This window comes from Schistocerca cancellata, chromosome 6, assembly GCF_023864275.1.
Source record: "Schistocerca cancellata isolate TAMUIC-IGC-003103 chromosome 6, iqSchCanc2.1, whole genome shotgun sequence".
NCBI classification, from domain to species: domain Eukaryota; kingdom Metazoa; phylum Arthropoda; class Insecta; order Orthoptera; family Acrididae; genus Schistocerca; species Schistocerca cancellata.
In genome coordinates this window covers 575,344,534-575,362,244 of record NC_064631.1, presented here as the reverse complement: position 1 = coordinate 575,362,244, position 17,711 = coordinate 575,344,534, and the positions used below count along the sequence as shown (strand labels likewise).

Here is a 17,711-nt window from a genome sequence, read left to right as displayed (position 1 = left end):
TCTCCCCACTAGTTTAAGGGGTGTGAGGTCACGAAAACGAGGTATGAATATGTATTTCGTAGTAGAATTAAGCTGCCGGATTGCTAATTTACATTAGTTTTAACATAAAAGAATTTTTCCTTTGTATGTTAAATTAGTCGTAATGTTTATTAATGCAGTAGCAACTATATCTGAGTCAATTATTCCTTCCACAACTCGTTCTGCCGTTTTAGCAAAATAAAATTTTTTCTCAATTAAAACCAGCTGTGAAATGATGTGTAAAACTTCTGATCTTAAAGAAATTTTTGTGCTGATTCCGAAACTAGTCTTAGATTTTGCGAGTCTGTAATATTTCAGAATTTATGCAGCACTTAATATTATGATTAATATTTTGTTAATATTAATTGACATGTTAAATTTGGGTTACAGCTGTTTGTGCAAAACATTATCTTTTACACTCTAGTATTAGTTGAATGAATGTTACTTTTGAAACACAATACGTGACACAGTTTTGGAATTGGTGAAACGAGTAGGTTTCTCACGAACCCTATTATTCTGTTATGGGTTTTGGTTGTTATACATCCTCAGTTCATGGCACCAAAAATAGGCCGATGAATTCAATTGTTTCGAAATATGAATTTCTTACAGAAACCTAAAACACAATTTCGGGAGGGCTCTATGGTGCATACAGAATCAGCAAGTAGTCAGCAATGTTGTACTTACAAATGGAAATATAGAATTTACACAGTAATAATTTCGGTTACGGTCAAAGAGACTGTCGCTAGGTGTCGCGACTGACTTCGCTTAATTAATTGATAATCTATTATGGAATTATGTCGCTCTCCAGATATATTGGCATACTCCCCATCGACCCCCCTCCCCCCCCCCCCCAGATTTAGTGGTAAAATGGGTCAGTGGATAGCCCATTAAAAACTGAACATAAATAAAGAATGAAAACAGGAACAAGGTGTACCGAACTGGGAGAAAAGAAGCAAAATCGAAACAATGAACGGTCCAAGCTCAAGATGTGCAACATCGAGCGACGTTGTAGCTCTGTGGTTACGGTGTTGCACTGTGAATAGGTACCCGTGCGGTTCTAGGCGCTTCATTCCGGAACCGCGCGACTGCTACGGTCGCAGGTTCGAATCCTGCCTCGGGCATGGATGTGTGTGATGTCCTTAGGTTAGTCAGGTTTAAGTAGTTCTAAGTTCTAGGGGACTGATGACCTAAGATGTTAAGTCCCATAGTGCTCAGAGCCATTTAAACCATTTTTTTGTGAAGAGGTACGCCTTCTTCCTATTTTCATGCATGGTCCATGTTCAGTTTCTGACGGGCTATCCACTGCGCCATCTTACTATAAAATCTGAGGGCTGAGGTGGAGGGAGGGGTGCGCTGGGGAATTCCCCTTGTCAGCAAGTCATCGTACATTGCATGGCAGGGGATACATAGTACCAATATTATCGATTTTCTTTCCTGTTGTGTTCGCGTACTGAGAAAGGGTAAAATGACTTTCTGTATGCCTCAGCACGCACCCTAATCTCCGTTATGTTACTCTCATGACCCCTACGCAAGATGTGTGGCGATGGCAGCACAATGGTCACACATTCTTCGAATACAAGCTCTCCAAATTTACTCGACAGGGCCACGGGAGAACTACGTGGTGTTTCCAAAGATTCACATTTGATTTCCCCGAGCATATCTCTTACACTTTCGTATGGGCTCTACAGACCTGTTATACTCCTGACTGCACGCCTTTGAATTTTTATGATATCTGTTATCAGGTTGTAGCTTAACCGCATGTCTGCATTTCTCTGAGTGAATCATACTAAGATTATCTACCAAAACTTCTCAAAAAATGATTACCAAACAAACTAATTCTTAACTTAAACTCGTGTATTGTGCAAAACGCTCACTCTCCTGAATTATACAGAAACTTAGTATGATTTGCTCAGTACTGTCTACAAATTGAAGCCAACTTTTTCTATAAAAGTGTAATGTTGCCCTGAATGTAGCCTGACTTCTGAAATAAATGCGCAACTGAACTTACAAAGAAATTCCTGCCTCTGAACTGTACTTTCATTTACCTCGTGTCTTGAAAAACATTTTTGCAGATTTCTCGAAAGCAATGCCATCGTACAGCAGCAAAGCAACATTAAGAAAAGACGACTGAAAATTCCGTAACACAAAGTGCAACGTTCGTATGTACATAATAAACTGAATGAAGGGTGGTAATTTTAACTGGTAACAAATGACTTCTGATAAAATTCAAATGAAACTCTATATTCAAAAGTAATGCTTTGAAAATCAAGTGAATGTTCACATAGCAGTTACATAACATGATTTCAAGAAATAACTTTAACCAAGGGGAATCTCATCTTTCTATCAGAGCAATCCGTATATCCGTTACTTCAATCTCAGTAACACCGAACAGTGCTACGCGCTTGCGTGCTTACCTCAGTCTCAAATAACCTCCTTAGCTTCTCTCTCCATATTGCATCAAAAATATTCGAACTCCAATTCCATTAATCTCATAACACTCTTACAAAACAATTTCTTGACCATTCTTCAAAATACGTCTGCTACCCAACAATGCCAACTTAGAATGCGTGTAACTTTGCAAGTGCTCACAGCCAGAGGCGGTGTAGCAACACAAAGATATTGTAGCAATAGTCAAAGATTACTTCAGCTACAAGGTTTTCCGTTGTGTGAGCTATGTATATCGATATTTACGTGAGAAACAGAATTTACCGAGCCACCAAAATAATAATCATATCTCACAATGCCTACCTGAAAATAATTACAACCACTGGGACAATATAGAATCGGCCGCACTATCATCTCATATAAGTTTTCCTTTATAGATGCAGTGCATTTTCTAACAGTCCTTCCAACAAATCTAAGTCCTCCATTCGCCATCCCTAATGCAGATTTTACTTGTCCGTCCCATTACACAGCACTTCATACTGTAATTATCGCCCACTGCCGGGCTGGAAACCCGTACTGTTTTGTCAGGCTACATACCGAGGACACATATGGCATCGTTAGACACAATAAAACAGTATTCAAGATTGAAACTTCCTGGCAGATTAAAACTGTGTGCCCGACAGAGACTCGAACTCGGGACCTTTGCCTTTCGCGGGCAAGTGCTCTACCATCTGAGCTACCGAAGCACGACTCACGCCCGGTACTCACAGCTTTACTTCTAACCGTTTTGTGCTGAGTTCACTCGCAGTCACACCCAACAGTGTTGAGATTGCTGTCTCCCATACCGAGTAACGATGTTGAAATGTTTATGCTTCCCTGATAGTGGCTGTTCATACTTCCGCCTGACTGAGTAACGCCGGTTTTTCGAAGTTAAAAAATTTTGTTTTCTCTTTTCCTTACTAATTTGTCACGTAAAATTAATATCACCTCAATTTACTTACACAACGTGACGTTCTCAAGTGGTTCGGCACTAATCTTTTAATCAGACATTCTCAGGTTCTTTCTATTTGTTATTTTATCTGCATTTAAAGAAATCTGTCATTCTTATTACTAAGAGGAAATTTTCTGGAAGTTTATTTGCAGTTCAGTACGACCGACCAAACACATTAATTACCTGCAGCCTACGGCAGCGCTAGTAAACAGTCTTATAGTGCTGCTCGTAGCATGTATAAAGATTTGTCATCGAGTTTGTAACTCTTGTGGTGAGTAATGAATGAAGTGGTGGTACAATCGGTTCTATAGGACCAATTACAAATTAAATTAAAAGAAACGGTGAAATCCCATTGATGATACATTAGTGAAGGTAACAACGGATCTTCACCTCTAACAGTTACTTCCTGTCTCTACCTACAGGTAAGTATTTTCTTACCTGGAACGATTTACCTGTCTCGCTAACCGTGGCAGCGTAGAAGATCGGAACCTGTAGCAGGTCTTTCAACCGAAAAGTATATGTAGAATTAGGGACAGGAGGAAGATTACAAACAAGTAACAGTTTCTGTAAATTGTCTCAATAAGACGAAACGAAATAGGTGTGGCATTTAATGTGTGGAAAAACCACCAATCGACAATGTAGGATTGTCAGTGGTGATAGTTGATAGCCTTTTCTCCAAGACAAAAGAATTTATATAAAGGAGAATACAAGTGATAAATGAACAAGTTCGTCCAATCCCCTCGAGAGTTCTAACTGGGCAAAGGGCGCGTAAAACCACTCTGAGAAAAAGAGCGTAAACGTTGGTTGACCGTGAGAGTAATCGAGACTAATTGCAACGGGTAGCGTGTGCGGCAAGCTTGTCAAAACCGCCTCAGAGTGCTGTTGGAAGTCGGCTCGCAGCGCAGATTGTGGCTGTACGTGGTCGCGAAATCCGCGGTAATCGAGCACAACTTCTAGTGATAAGACCGAAGTGGTATCGTCATTAAACTCGGCACGTCCGACTCCAAAGTGATGTAGATTGGAACACCTGTAAGCTCAGATGTCAGCAGACTTCTGCGCTAATCTTCACGAGCGATCGACACGCACAGACGAGACGAAAGACTGTGTACGACTGGAGACCGTTTATCCGCCTGTTTTATCACCTTGCTAGAGTTCCTGCATCCCTGAAACATAGACCGCAGAGCCAACCTTGCAAGGGAGGCTGTGCTGATATCTCCCGCTGCTTCCCTGCTGTGGGGACTAGAGTCTCTTCCAAGGTGTGAATTTGGATACCACACTGTGGCGTCAACTCGAGGGCACTGAGCAAAAACGTGTTGCTGCACGACAACGTGGCCACGGAGCAAAACGGCTTTTGTTTTCTTTTGAGATTCTTTTAACAACATGCTTTGCGAGTATCCCAAATTCATTCTGACCTTATCATCCGATGATCCCACACTTTTTCAACACATTGTTTTGAATGGGATCTCGAATAAAATTCATGTAAAAGGGCAAATTTGCGTATTAACTTTTTCAGCACACATAAAACGCACGCAGTCGACCCGTAGTTGTTCTCATTGCATTCGTAATTCACGTTGTGTATGAATGTACGGTTGGAATTCAAATTAACCGATTGTACTCTCTCTTTGTATGGGCCAGACGCAACGGCTACCACTGCTTCTCCACGCGCGAGTGGAGGCTCCCTGGATGAGTTTATCGTTTATATACACTGGTCCTGTCTGACAGCTCGTTTATATTTACTGTGAACATCAGAGGTACTGATAGGCTTTCTAGGGCCACGGCCGTCGTTTCTTTTGTTTTTGCGCGAGATTCGTCTTCCATATAGCGTAGTGGACCCTGTTAGCAAAATATTCCTCGAGTCTTTAAGAAATCTAGGAAGTTGGAATCTACCCGTTCACTTGTATCTGTTGTTAGAAAATTGTGTACGAATAAAGCAACCTGTATTTTACTAGTAGTTTTTCCTTAATTCGTATTTATTCTTCCTCCAGGAACGTCGTAGTGTTTACATTTAGAATGTGTTCTAGGATCCTGCAACAGACCAACGTCAGCAAAATGGTTCTACAAAAAATGGTTAAAATGGCTCTGAGTACTATGGGACTTAACATCTGTGGTCATCAGTCTCCTAGAACTTAGAACTACTTAAACCTAACTAACCTAAGGACATCACACACATCCATGCCCGAGGCAGGATTCGAACCTGCGACCGTAGCAGTCGCGCGGTTCCGGACTGAGCGCCTAGAACCGCTAGACCACCGCGGCCGGCATGGTTCTACAGATCCATGTATCCGTTCTCGTACCCTTTTTATAAACAGGAGTGTCCTGCCCTCTCTTCAATTCACACGAGAATATTCACTGTGCAAAATATTCTCAGTAAACGTGAGTTCGGAAAGGAGCTAACTCCACGGCGTATTCAGTGTAAACTCTAAATGGAATTCAGTCAACCCTTCAACTCTCTTCACATTAAGTAGTCTTAACTATTTTTGAATATCGTCCGTCCATGTATATGATTCGACAGAGACCCTGTCCCACCATAGAACGTCGCAAAAATATTATATGTGAGTGGTATCTGAAATTACCGAAATGTTATGGCTGTCAAGGCTGGTTTAAGATAACGCACAACCTTTAGCACTGATTAAATACCGAGCCTCTGTACAAAAATATGTGCTTACATTTTTTAAACTCATTATTTTGCTTCCGCATAATACACACATCAAAAAAAGTTTTGCATCACCTCGGTTCCCACAGTTCCGGAACCTGTACAGAAAATTGGAATAGAGATCAACATAAACATCATTTCCGCCCTTTTTATTAATCATGAAAACCGCACATTACATGTTGTACCACCATCCAGCGAGACCTTCAGAGCTGGTGGTCCAGATTGCTGCATACACCGGTACCTCTAATACCCAGTAACATGTCCTCTTGCATTGATGCGTGCCAATATTCGTCGTGGCATACTATCCACAAGTTCATCAAGGCACTGTTGGTCCAGATTGTCCCACTCCTCAACAGATATTTGGCGTAGATCCCTCAGAGTGGTTGGAGGGTCACGTCGTCCATAAACAGCCGTTTTCAATCTACCCAGGCATTTTCGACAGCGTTCATGTCTGGAGAACATGCTAGCCACTCTAGTCGAGCGATGTGTTATCCTGAAGGAAGTCATTTACAAGATGTGCACGATGGGGACGCGAATTGTCGTCCATGAAGACGAATGCCTCGCCAACATGCTGCCGATATGGTTGCACTATCGGTTGGAGGATAGTATTCACGTATCTTCCAGCCGTTACGGCGCATTCCATGACCGCCAGCGGTGTACGTCGGCCCCACATAATGCCACCCCAAAACATCATGGAACCTCAACCTTGCTGGACTCGCTGGACAGTGTGTCCAAGACGTTCAGCCTGACCGGGTTGCCTCCAAATACGTCTCCAACGATTGTCTGGTTGAAGACATATGCGACACTCATCGGTGAAGAGAACGTGATGCCAATCCTGAGCGGTCCGTTCGGCAGGTTGTTGGGCCCATCTGTACTGCGCTGCATGGTGTCGTGGTTGCAAAGATGGACCTCGCCATGGACGTCGGGAGTGAAGTTGCGCATCATGCAGCCTATTGCGCACAGTTTGAGTCGTAACACGACGTCCTGTGGCTGCACGAAAAGCATTATCCAACATGGTGGCTTTGCTGTCAGGGTTCCTCCGAGCTATAATTCATAGGTAATGGTCATCCATTGCAGTCGTAGCCCTTGGGCGGCTTGAGCGAGACATGTCATCGACAGTTCCTGTCTCTCTGTACCTCCTCCATGTACGAACATCATCGCTTTGGTTCACTCCGAGATGCCTGGACACTTCGCTTGTTTAGAGCCCTTCGTGGCACAAAGTAATAATGCGGACGCGATCGAACCCCGGTATTGACCGTCTAGGCATGGTTAAACTGCAACCAACAAGGGCCGTGTACCTCCTTCTTGGTGGAATGACTGGAACTGATTGGCTGTCGGACCCCCTCCGTCTAATAGGCGTTGCTCATGCACGGTTGTATAAATCTTTGGGCAGGTTTAGTGACATCTCTGAACAGTCAAAGCGTCTGTGTCTGTGATCCACTATCCACAGTCAACATCTGTCTTCAGGAGTTCTGGGAACCGGGATGATGCAAAACTTTTTTTGGTGTGTGTATGTGGGGGTAATTATCCTCTTGCTAGAGATGGAAGCTCCTGTGGAGATGTTTTTTTCTGTGGCTGCGAATTAAACTTGGGTTTTTAAAAGTCCACCTTCTGCAAAGTACAATGTTTTTCTTTTTTTCTACTCTCCACCCAAAGATGTTTCAAGATGTATGTGACATCTTCAGTGTCCGTCGATTTATTTTTGGAATAAATATTATACGATGTACCTTATTGGCCGGCCGGTGTGGCCGAGCGGTCCTATACGCTTCAGTTTGGAATCGCGCGACCGCTACGGTCGCAGGTTCGAATCATGGCTTGGGCATGGATGTCTGTGATGTCCTTAGGTTAGTTAGGTTTAAGTAGTTCTAAGTTCTAGGGGACTGATGACCTTAGAAGTTAAGTCCCATAGTGCTCAGAGCCATTTGGACCATTTTTGTACGTTATTGATTTTTATATTTTAGGCCTGTAAACTATAGCAGACACATTAACTGTGAAGATGTAATTGTGCAGGTTGGCTTGATTTTATGTTTTTTTATGGCCTAATGGGTAGTGGCTAATAAAATTTAATTTCACTTAATTGAACACTAACAAATGCTAAGCAATTTAACCTTTGAGCACATCCTGACCTGCATAATAGGAGGTAACCGTTATTACAATTTTCTACTGTCACTAAATTGTAGTCATCACCATTATAAGGAGTAACTTGTACCTTTTGTCTCGATTGTAAATTGTTATAGCTTAAGTTAAAAAGAAAAATGTTGTGTTTCAAATTTAGGTCTCTGAACAGAAAAAAATTTCGCGACAGACTTCATAGCACTATGGCACAAAATAAAAGTTTTTTCGAAGTATATTCGGTAAACTGCGAATTCTTTTACCACCAGCTTTATTAGGTGGAGCTATACTTCCCAACTGTGACATATTAAATTTTGTGCCGAACTGGGATTCGAACCCAAGTTTCCCGCTTATTGCGAGCAGTCGCCTTACCATTTGGGCTATCCAAGCACGCTCCCCAGACTGACCCAAACTTCCACACGTCACGCTGTCCATATCCTTATGTCGTAGTCTAATCTGTCACCGAGTCTAAGCTGTCATCGATAGGTAGCATAGCTATGCTCAGTACAATTGATGCTACAAGAATTCGAAATTTAGAGAATATATTTTGAAAAATATTTCGACAGCTGTAGATCGTCAAGTAAAATACGAACAAAATAAAATGGCGCAACTTAACGGTTGGGAAAGTCTGATCTACGTTGTAGTTTGCGGGGGAAGCACTAGGACACTCGGCCAGAGAGAAGGAGCACTCTGGCATAGCTAAACGGGTTAAACATTGAAGCACGGATAAAAACTTTTATTGAAAGAAAAGTAAAACAGATCGCGAAAACAGAAATAACTGAGCTATATATGTTATTACTAATCTTAATTTAAACGAGTAACTATCAGATCAAGAGAGTATTTTTGTTCCTCAGCTGTTTCGCTTAGCAATGTGCTTCGTACTGTGCGAGGGTATATCAACAAATGTTTTTTTTAGGAGAGCTTTGTTAACAATTTGTAGCAAAAAATCTTTTGTAAACATTGTTTTACAAGTTAGTAACGACGTACAGCAGACAAGACGAGAACAAAACATGCAAATGAAACTCTTCTGTGCATTTGTAATTCATAGCGTGGTTTTATAAAGCGTAACTACAAATGCAGAGCTCCCTGTTCATAACTTTACTAGACCAATGATGTGTACAGTGCTCCACTCTAGATATATGCAGTTCCAACACAACTGCGTCTTATGCAGGTCCTTCAGACCAAGATTTTACGAATCATAATCAATGCTCCACCAAACACACGTTCTGTGGACGAGCACAATGAATTCCACCTCCAGACCATCCTCGAGATATTCAAGAAACTCGCCCCACGCGTGTACATGAACTAGAGCCATTCGAACAATCCCTTCATTCTTACCTGAGAAACCACCAACAACCAAATGTAGAAGCGTAACAGACCAAAGACTCTCTTTAACAGTGCCAACTGAGTACTTTTGTGTAGTTCAAACTGAGAACCACAAATACCATTAGGTCGGCGATTTTTTGTATCATAGAATGCTTGACTGCCTCTGCCAGTCGTACTATCAAAACAGCAAACGCCGGCCGTGGTGGCCGAGCGGTTCTAGGCGCTGCAGTCTGGAACCGCGCGACCACTACGGTCGCAGGTTCGAGTCCTACCTCGGGCATGGATGTGTGTGATGCCCTTCGGTTTAAGTAGTTCTAAGTTCTTAGGGACTGATGACCTCAGTTGTTAAGTCCCATAGTGCTCAGAGCCATTTGCACCATTTGAAAACAGAAAACCGGCTACCCCATGACAGCTGACAATACAAAAATCACAAACAAATCTCAGACGATAAATTACACTGAGCAGTTAATTTCATAATCAAATGGACCACTCTGATGACGATCTCGGTATGTTACAGGTCCGAGACGAGACGATTGTTGTGGAGCCAGGAGACATCGTCGGTTCCCAGCAGCAACGGTAACTTTCCTTTCACTAACAGTCTTTGCACTCTGCATGAACTGTCGCTGTTGGCTGTACATTTCCGCCAGCAACCCTAACACCTGTCCAGACGGTTGCAGAAGTTTTGTTTTCCCACGATTCAACATCCTATATGGAACCATATTAATTGGTGATCGCACCCACACGTACGGACAGTATCACAAACCCGCATCATGTGATACCCGATTGAAATGCTAACCCTTTTTAAAATGATGGTAGTACAACTTCGTGTGATGGTCACCTTGCAAGTCCATTTTTCCTCGAATGCACTCTTTTAATGTTCATAGATACACACAGTTATGTCAGTCACGTATTAGTTACATTGGTTCAAAACTATTACACAATCATAAATAGTATTACTCCTTTCAATTCAAAACCACCAATGGTTAATTTGCTCTGAAAAACTGGATATTGCAGCAATCCATGTCACTGTGCTGTATGGATAAAACGTCTCTGACGGCAATACCATTATTACTTCTCTTCGTTGTGGCAACTGCAACTTGCGACGTGAAACGTTTCTTATACGAATGTAAGCAGGTGGAACATTTATATCTATGGAAATTATTCTCTATAGTTGGATCCCAAGAACAAGTGTTACGTGATAATGACTATCATCGCTGTTAGCGCTTGCACGTCCAAATGTATGTCTACAAATAGACCATTTCAAAGTAAATCCAAAACTCCATGTTGCGACAAGACTTTAGTGTCGTAAGAGCGCCTAAATAATTTTGCATGACATGATTTACTGTTGAAATACAAGGTAAACGATAATCAATGATGTCTTGTACTCATAAACGGAAGAAGAAAAACATTTAAATATTAAGGCATTCGTAGACCTGAGGCAGGGGCAAAATGCAGTACAGAAATAATGCTGGAGATCTGAACTTTCTCAGTGATTTTTATCATTCTGAATTTACTTCGTTGCTTTTGCGCCACCTTCGAACTTGCCTATGCTACATTTTATGTTTTAGAAGATTACTTCACATTATACTTCTCGTGAACACATGCAATTTTACCTGTTTTTATATTAAAAATTACCAAGCACACTTTTTTTAGTGCTCATTGGTATGATTACCATACGTTTCCAGATGGCTGAAACATGCATTTTTTAAGAGATCTGACCAGCAGCTCATGCGTGCAATTAGTGGTTAGTTTCAGTATGACTGGAGCTACGGGAACAGCTGGAAACGAGATCCCCAGTCTGGAGCTCTTGCGGCGTAATTGTGCAGACAAGTGGCGGTAACTTAAGAATGAGAGCCTTGACTCGGCGAGAAACACTCAACAAATATAACGGAAACGTTTCCCACTGGCGAACGTTTCTCTACACTACTGAGCGAACACGGTGTGTAGAGTCCGCGCATATAGCTGGTGGTTAGATGCGCAATAAACGGGGCACGCTTGGGGAGAGCGTTAGTGGTGGAGGTTACGGGAAAGCACTGTAGAAGAAACGCTGAGCGCTGCAGGAACGAAAGTGCCGTTCCTAACTGAACTCTATACTCACATTGTTTGTAAATATTAAGTGGACCTCTCCACACCCACACTTGCCTGGTGAAGATTCAGAAAGGGCTGTCACATGTGCTTTGGTTAGTATCTAAAAATAATGCCGCTCAAAACGCAAGAAAAAGAGCGATTTTTTTTCGCCTTGATTATAACCACTTGAAATTTTCAGAGAAGCGTCATGTGACAAATTTTGAGTAAAACCTACACATTTCTATTGTTGCCATATTAAAATTTGCTTCTTTTGCCAAAAACCAGTGGAGTTTACACTGTCCGCAGCTCGTGGTCGTGCGGTAGCGTTCTCGCTTCCCGGGTTCCCGGGTTCGATTCCCGGCGGGGTCAGGGATTTTCTCTGCCTCGTGATGACTGGGTGTTGTGTGCTGTCCTTAGGTTAGTTAGGTTTAAGTAGTTCTAAGTTCTAGGGGACTGATGACCATAGATGTTAAGTCCCATAGTGCTCAGAGCCATTTGAATCTTTTTTTTTTTTTTGAGTTTACACTACATCACCTCACTAATATGTTGTACAGACACAGTTGTGAGTGAATTCTGAAACGGTGGTTTATTAAGCTTATTACTCGAGGAACTGAGGAAAAGTAAGGTCAGTAGCTTATGAAAAAGCACATCCCCAGAACAAAAATAAATGTGTCGTGTCTGCACTTACGTTGTTCCAAAACCCATAGCATTTCTCGTTTCACCAGCTACCAATGGCCCTTAATAACCATAAAGCAAAATATTCTCCTCTTTGCGTGCTATATTTTCCAAGATCTCATTTCGATACCTCAAACAATTTATGTAATACGAGGAATGTTGTGGATATTTCACTCTAACTTTATTGCTGGCGCGCGCATTGCAAGAGAGTGTTCTAAACCAGATCGATCTTCTTGATATTGGTGACAGATAGAGACCTCCATCGAAGTCTAAAGAAAAATTCGATATCTTCGTTAAATTTCATGTGCAACAACATATTATGTAACATACTCCAAACGCAAGGTCATAGCGACACCTATTTTCATTGCAAACTTTTTCGAATTTCACTTATCTTAGTTACATGCAAATATCACAATAACTATGACCATTAACTGAACGATGGGCACATCATCATGAATCTGACATATAGAGCTATGCAAGTAACGCAAAAATGAAAATTTTGTACAAATACTTTCTGTAAAATCGACAGAGAAAAATTGCAGGACGTGCACCTCAATCCTGTTACTGCCGACCGGCCGAAAGGGGGCGAACGCTGTCGGCCTCCCCTCCCAAACAAACGAATGAACTCGCCCCAGTGCACCATATCGTGCACGGACTCTACGTGGCTCTATTGCGTCAGTCTAAACAAGCCAATAGCACGAATAAAGCTGCACTGCTCATGTGACAAAGGTTTCTGCGAAAGTACAATGCTTATTTTAAAGTAACGTTAATTGAAGATACACATGGAAAGAAGACATTCTCATGCTCAGAAGCTATTTCTGCGAGTAACAAGGTTAAAAGCGAGGGATATAATTTCCAATGTCGCATTGATGACAAGACAGGTAACGTGTTTCTGCATCGAGAAAGCTTTGGTAACAGATAACGAGTGTGTTTGCTTTGTGGTAAATCTACCAATATTGTATTAAGAGCTTGCTTTCAGGCCAGGAGCATAAAATTATTTTGGCTTGCCATTAAGCCTGCAATGAAACAATCACTGTGAGGCAGAAATAAGACATTGTTTTATATTAAATGAACGTAACTCCATCTTCTGGTGGAGTATGGGACTAATGCTGTTCAATGTTCAACAAAAACAATACCAATCGACGTTTTATAGGTTTATTTCTAGGCAACCGGTTTCGACGTTATACTATGTCATCTTCAGGCCTAAACTGCTCCAATCCAGTAACCTTCGTGTTACAAATATAGCAGTGCCTTTAACTGGTCTCGTAATAGCTATTACGGCAATACGTGCTCGCTGGTGTTGTTTTTATTGAACATTGTTGTATATTGTGAAGGCGTGCTGAAAAGTAATGCCTCCGAATTTCTTATGTGACAGCTATTACAGCTTAACGTTATTAGTATTTTTCATCTTTATTCTTCATATGCACCCTCGTATTTTCAAACATTTTTTGGGCTTATGTGTGTTTGTTATAATAAGTTGCAGAACGTTCTCATACTCTCTATTTGCACTTTTCCATACTTCACCCATAGTTTATCTTCCTTCTCCTACACCTCTCACAATCACATCCGTCCAGACCAACATCTCAATCCTTTCCCCAGTTACATTACTTTAAAGAACATATAACGTGAATCATTTACCTCCACCTATGATGATACAACAGCGCCAAACGATGTTTGGATTTAAGCTCATGAAAAACAGGCGGTCTGCACTTAATTTTGCTATCCTGAAATACAACTACAGGCTATTCTTTCTAAATCAATTATTTTTTTCTGAGGCAGTAATCTCCATGGAAATAGAATAGAACTGTTCCCGCCTAGTCACGCCTTTCAAGATAAATTGGTTGGAATGTTCAGTCCTTCAATCAGTTTCAGACGAGAATATTTCAAGACTGTTGGAATAAACAATAGGGGAAATTACATTAATTATTGACAGGGGAAATTTTGAAATTTGTGGTAAGGTCTTATGGGACCAAACTGCTGAGGTCATCGGTCCCTACGCTTACACACTACTTAATCTAACTTATGTACGCTAAGGACGACACACACACCCATGCCCGAGGGAGGACTCGATTCGAACCTCCGACGGGGGGGGGGGGAGGGGGGGGGGGGGAGCCAGACCACGCGGCTACCCTATGCGGCTATTGACAGTGACCAGGGACAGTCATAATGATTTACATCATATTTATACATAATCAATACGCTCTTGTTCCTTAGTTTAGTAAATTTCTATGTGTCTCGTGAACAAAATAAAGACATTACAACGGTCGACAGAGCGTATAGTTTTAAATAGCTAATTTTAATAGTATGATCGTTATTCCTCGTACCACAACACTGTACGGGAGATACTTGTGTTTCATAATCAAGTAAATTGAAATTTTGTGGCGACGACTTTCGGAGGCACAAGGTTGTTGGAAGACTACATAACCTTCAAAATTTAATTTTTCACCCCGGCGCGCCGTAAAGGGAGAGCATTATATATAGCTCACGTGTGTTTGACGATAACTTAATTGGTAGGTCAAGTGATGAATACCACGAGTAAACAAAGAAGCCCAAGTAAGTAAGGTTTGTAAATGGCTACCAATATTTTTTCCTGGCAGCGAGGGTCTTCTGTTCACAAGGGAGCCACACCTACTAGTCATTATCGAAGGGTCTTAACTTATGATACACGGCCGAACGTTTAGTCAAAATAGCATTTTTGCTGCAGATCGGACGAGACATGCGCTATTTATGTTACCGTAGTTTCTAGCAAGCGATTGGCGCAGCCGAAAGAGAACAACAGAACGGTAATCCGAGAGTCGTGGGGTCGAGTTTCTATGTGGAAACTACTTTAGTTTCAATTCTTACATTACTTACATCTCAAATAATATCATGTCGGACCTCCTTTTGTTCGGTTTAGTGCAACAACACGACGTAGCATGGATTAAATAAGATTCTGGAAGTCCCCTGCAAAAACATTGAGCCATGCTGCCTATATATCCATCCATAATTGCGAAAGTATTGTCGGAGCAGGATTTTCTGCACGAACTGACCTGTCGATTATGTCCCATAAATGTTCGATGGGACTCAATTCGGGCGATCTGTGTGGCCAAATCATTCGCACGAACCGTCCAAATGTTCTTCAAACCAATCGCCAATTGTGACCCGGTTACATGGCGAATTGTCATCCATAAATATTGCATCGTTGTTTGCGACAGTAAAGTTCAAGTAACAGAAAATAACCATTTCCAGTCAATGATCGGTTCAGTCAGACTGAAGGACTCAGTCCATTCCATGTCAGCACAGCCCACACCATTGTGGAGCCACGACCAGCTTGCACAGTGCCTTGCTGACAACTTGGGTCAATGGCTTCGTGCGGTCTGCGCCACATTCGAACCCGTCTATCAGCTATTAACAGCTGCAGTCGGGACTCATCTGACCAGGACACGGTTTTCCAGTCGCCAAGGGTCCAACCGATATGGTCGCGAGCCCAGCGATGTCATGCTGTTAGCAAAAGCACTCGCATCGCCCGTCTGCTGCCGTAGCCCATTAAAGCCAAATTTCGCCTCACGGTCCTAACATATTCGTTCGTCGTACGTCCCACATTGATTTCTGCCGCGATTTCATGCAGTGTTCCTTGCCTATCACCACTGACAACTCTACGCAAAAGCCGCTGCTCTCGGTCGTTAAGTAAAGGCTGTCGGCCACTGCGTTGTCCGCGGTGAGAGGTAACGCCTGAAATTTGGTATGCTCGGAACTTTCTTAATACTTGGATCTCGGAGTATTGAATCCTCTAACGATTTCCTAAATGGAATGGCACAGGCGTCTAGCTCCAACTGCAATTTCGCGTTCAAAGTCAGTTAATTTCCGTCGTGCGGCCATAATAAGGTCGGAAACCTTTTCATATGAATCACCTGAGTACAAATGACAGCTCCGTCAATGCACTGTCCTTTGACGTCTTGTATACGCGATAAAAATGCCATCTGCATATCGCTATCCCATGACTTTTGTCACCTTAGTGTTTTTCGGTTTATATGCAGTGCGAGTAAGGTAAAACCTGAAAATAAAATAAAAAGTTTCCAGTTAGAGACTCGACTCCACGACCCTCTGACTACCGTTCTGTGCTCTTTCCGCCGCGCCAACCGCTTCCTGAAAACTACGATAGCATAAATGGCTTATGCCTCGCCCGAATTACGCCAAAAATGCTGTTTTTTTCTAAAGGCTTCGCCATCTGGTGCTTCTTTTTCTGTCACTTTTATTTCTGACCAAGTCCTGCATATACCATAAATGTGGACGAAATCGTTGATAACGAGCAGGCGTGGTCCCCTTCTTAGACGAAGTTAAACTCGGTATTTCAGAAATGGGAAGTATTCGAGGTAATTATCAGACTCTCAACGGAAATTCTGTATCTCAGTTACGAAACAAAATGGAATGTTGGAAAAATATTATTGAGCTCAATTACAAAATAATTAGAAAAATAATTATCCAAGAATGCAAACATGCAAAGAGCTGTAGTCTTTTGGCACACGTGACTTCACATGGTTGCTGTTGAAATAAATTTTGTTACCAATGTTATAAAATTAGAAGTGTAAGAGGTTTACAAACTTTTATTCTGCGTAAGTCAACTAAACGGAAAAATTATGAATGCTGTAAATGCAGTTATCCAAGAAACACAAAAGCCAAATCGAAACTCCAGCTATCGTAAGAGACCGTGTTTTGTAAAGTGACTTCACGATGAACGAAGAAATATTTGATTTCAAGGTCCTGGCACATTAAGGCCATTAGGGAGGGTATTGCATGGACGGAGGTGGATATCGGCCACGGCTTCTTGGCTGTAGTTCGAGGGAAGCAGCAAGAAACCTGATAGCAGGAGGAAAAAAATCGGGAATTTAAGCATATGCCTCCAGAGTACGAATCCAGTGTCACTCTCCAGGGCAAAGGGAAAGTTCAGTACTCGTCAAAAACTTTTCTATGAGAAGTCCGCAGATACCTAACAAGTTTTCAAATTTACTTACAGCCTAAACTGAAGATATCTAGTATGAGACACTTGATGACGTAAGGAAAGAAAACTGCAATGATTTTGTGGACCTACGTCAGCGCGTCGTTGCCAGGTCAAAGAATTCGGAATGCATAAAACATGAACAGGTCTTCGCAGCTGGCTGCTCACCCAAGGCACACATCTCCCAGAATTCGTAGAGGTCTTTGCAAAAACTATTGACTTTCTTGGCTATGTATGCCGTCGAGTCCAGCACTTAGTAGATTTTTATATCACGCTAATGTTTTAGATGTCAAATAAAACATTTATATACATACAGAGAACTTCAACTGTGTGTTTTTTTAAGAACATAAGCGTGTATTGTGATCATTGGCACATTAATATGTACCTATTTCAGTGTGTTAGTTGTTTTTCTCTGCTTCTACCAGTGTTGTCGCAAACACGTCATATAGTATACTAACTGATGTCTTGTGCACGGTTGTAACTGCACAACCATGTGGTCTACGTCTGTC

The 17,711-nt window shown here is 41.9% G+C and overlaps 1 protein-coding gene across 2 annotated transcripts in view; it reads left to right on the top strand.

Annotated features, from left to right (window-relative positions):
* The window catches only part of LOC126088604 (glycerophosphocholine phosphodiesterase GPCPD1-like), a 272,534-nt gene that overhangs the window by 73,060 nt on the left and 181,763 nt on the right, over positions 1 to 17,711 (top strand). The window contains exon 2 of one of the 2 annotated variants that reach the window (XM_049906816.1): positions 10,003 to 10,061. The exons of the other annotated variant lie outside the window; for it this stretch is intronic. The gene's annotated coding sequence lies outside the window, so the exon portion shown is untranslated. The remainder of the gene's footprint in view (positions 1 to 10,002; positions 10,062 to 17,711) is intronic. 2 annotated transcript variants of the gene reach the window in all.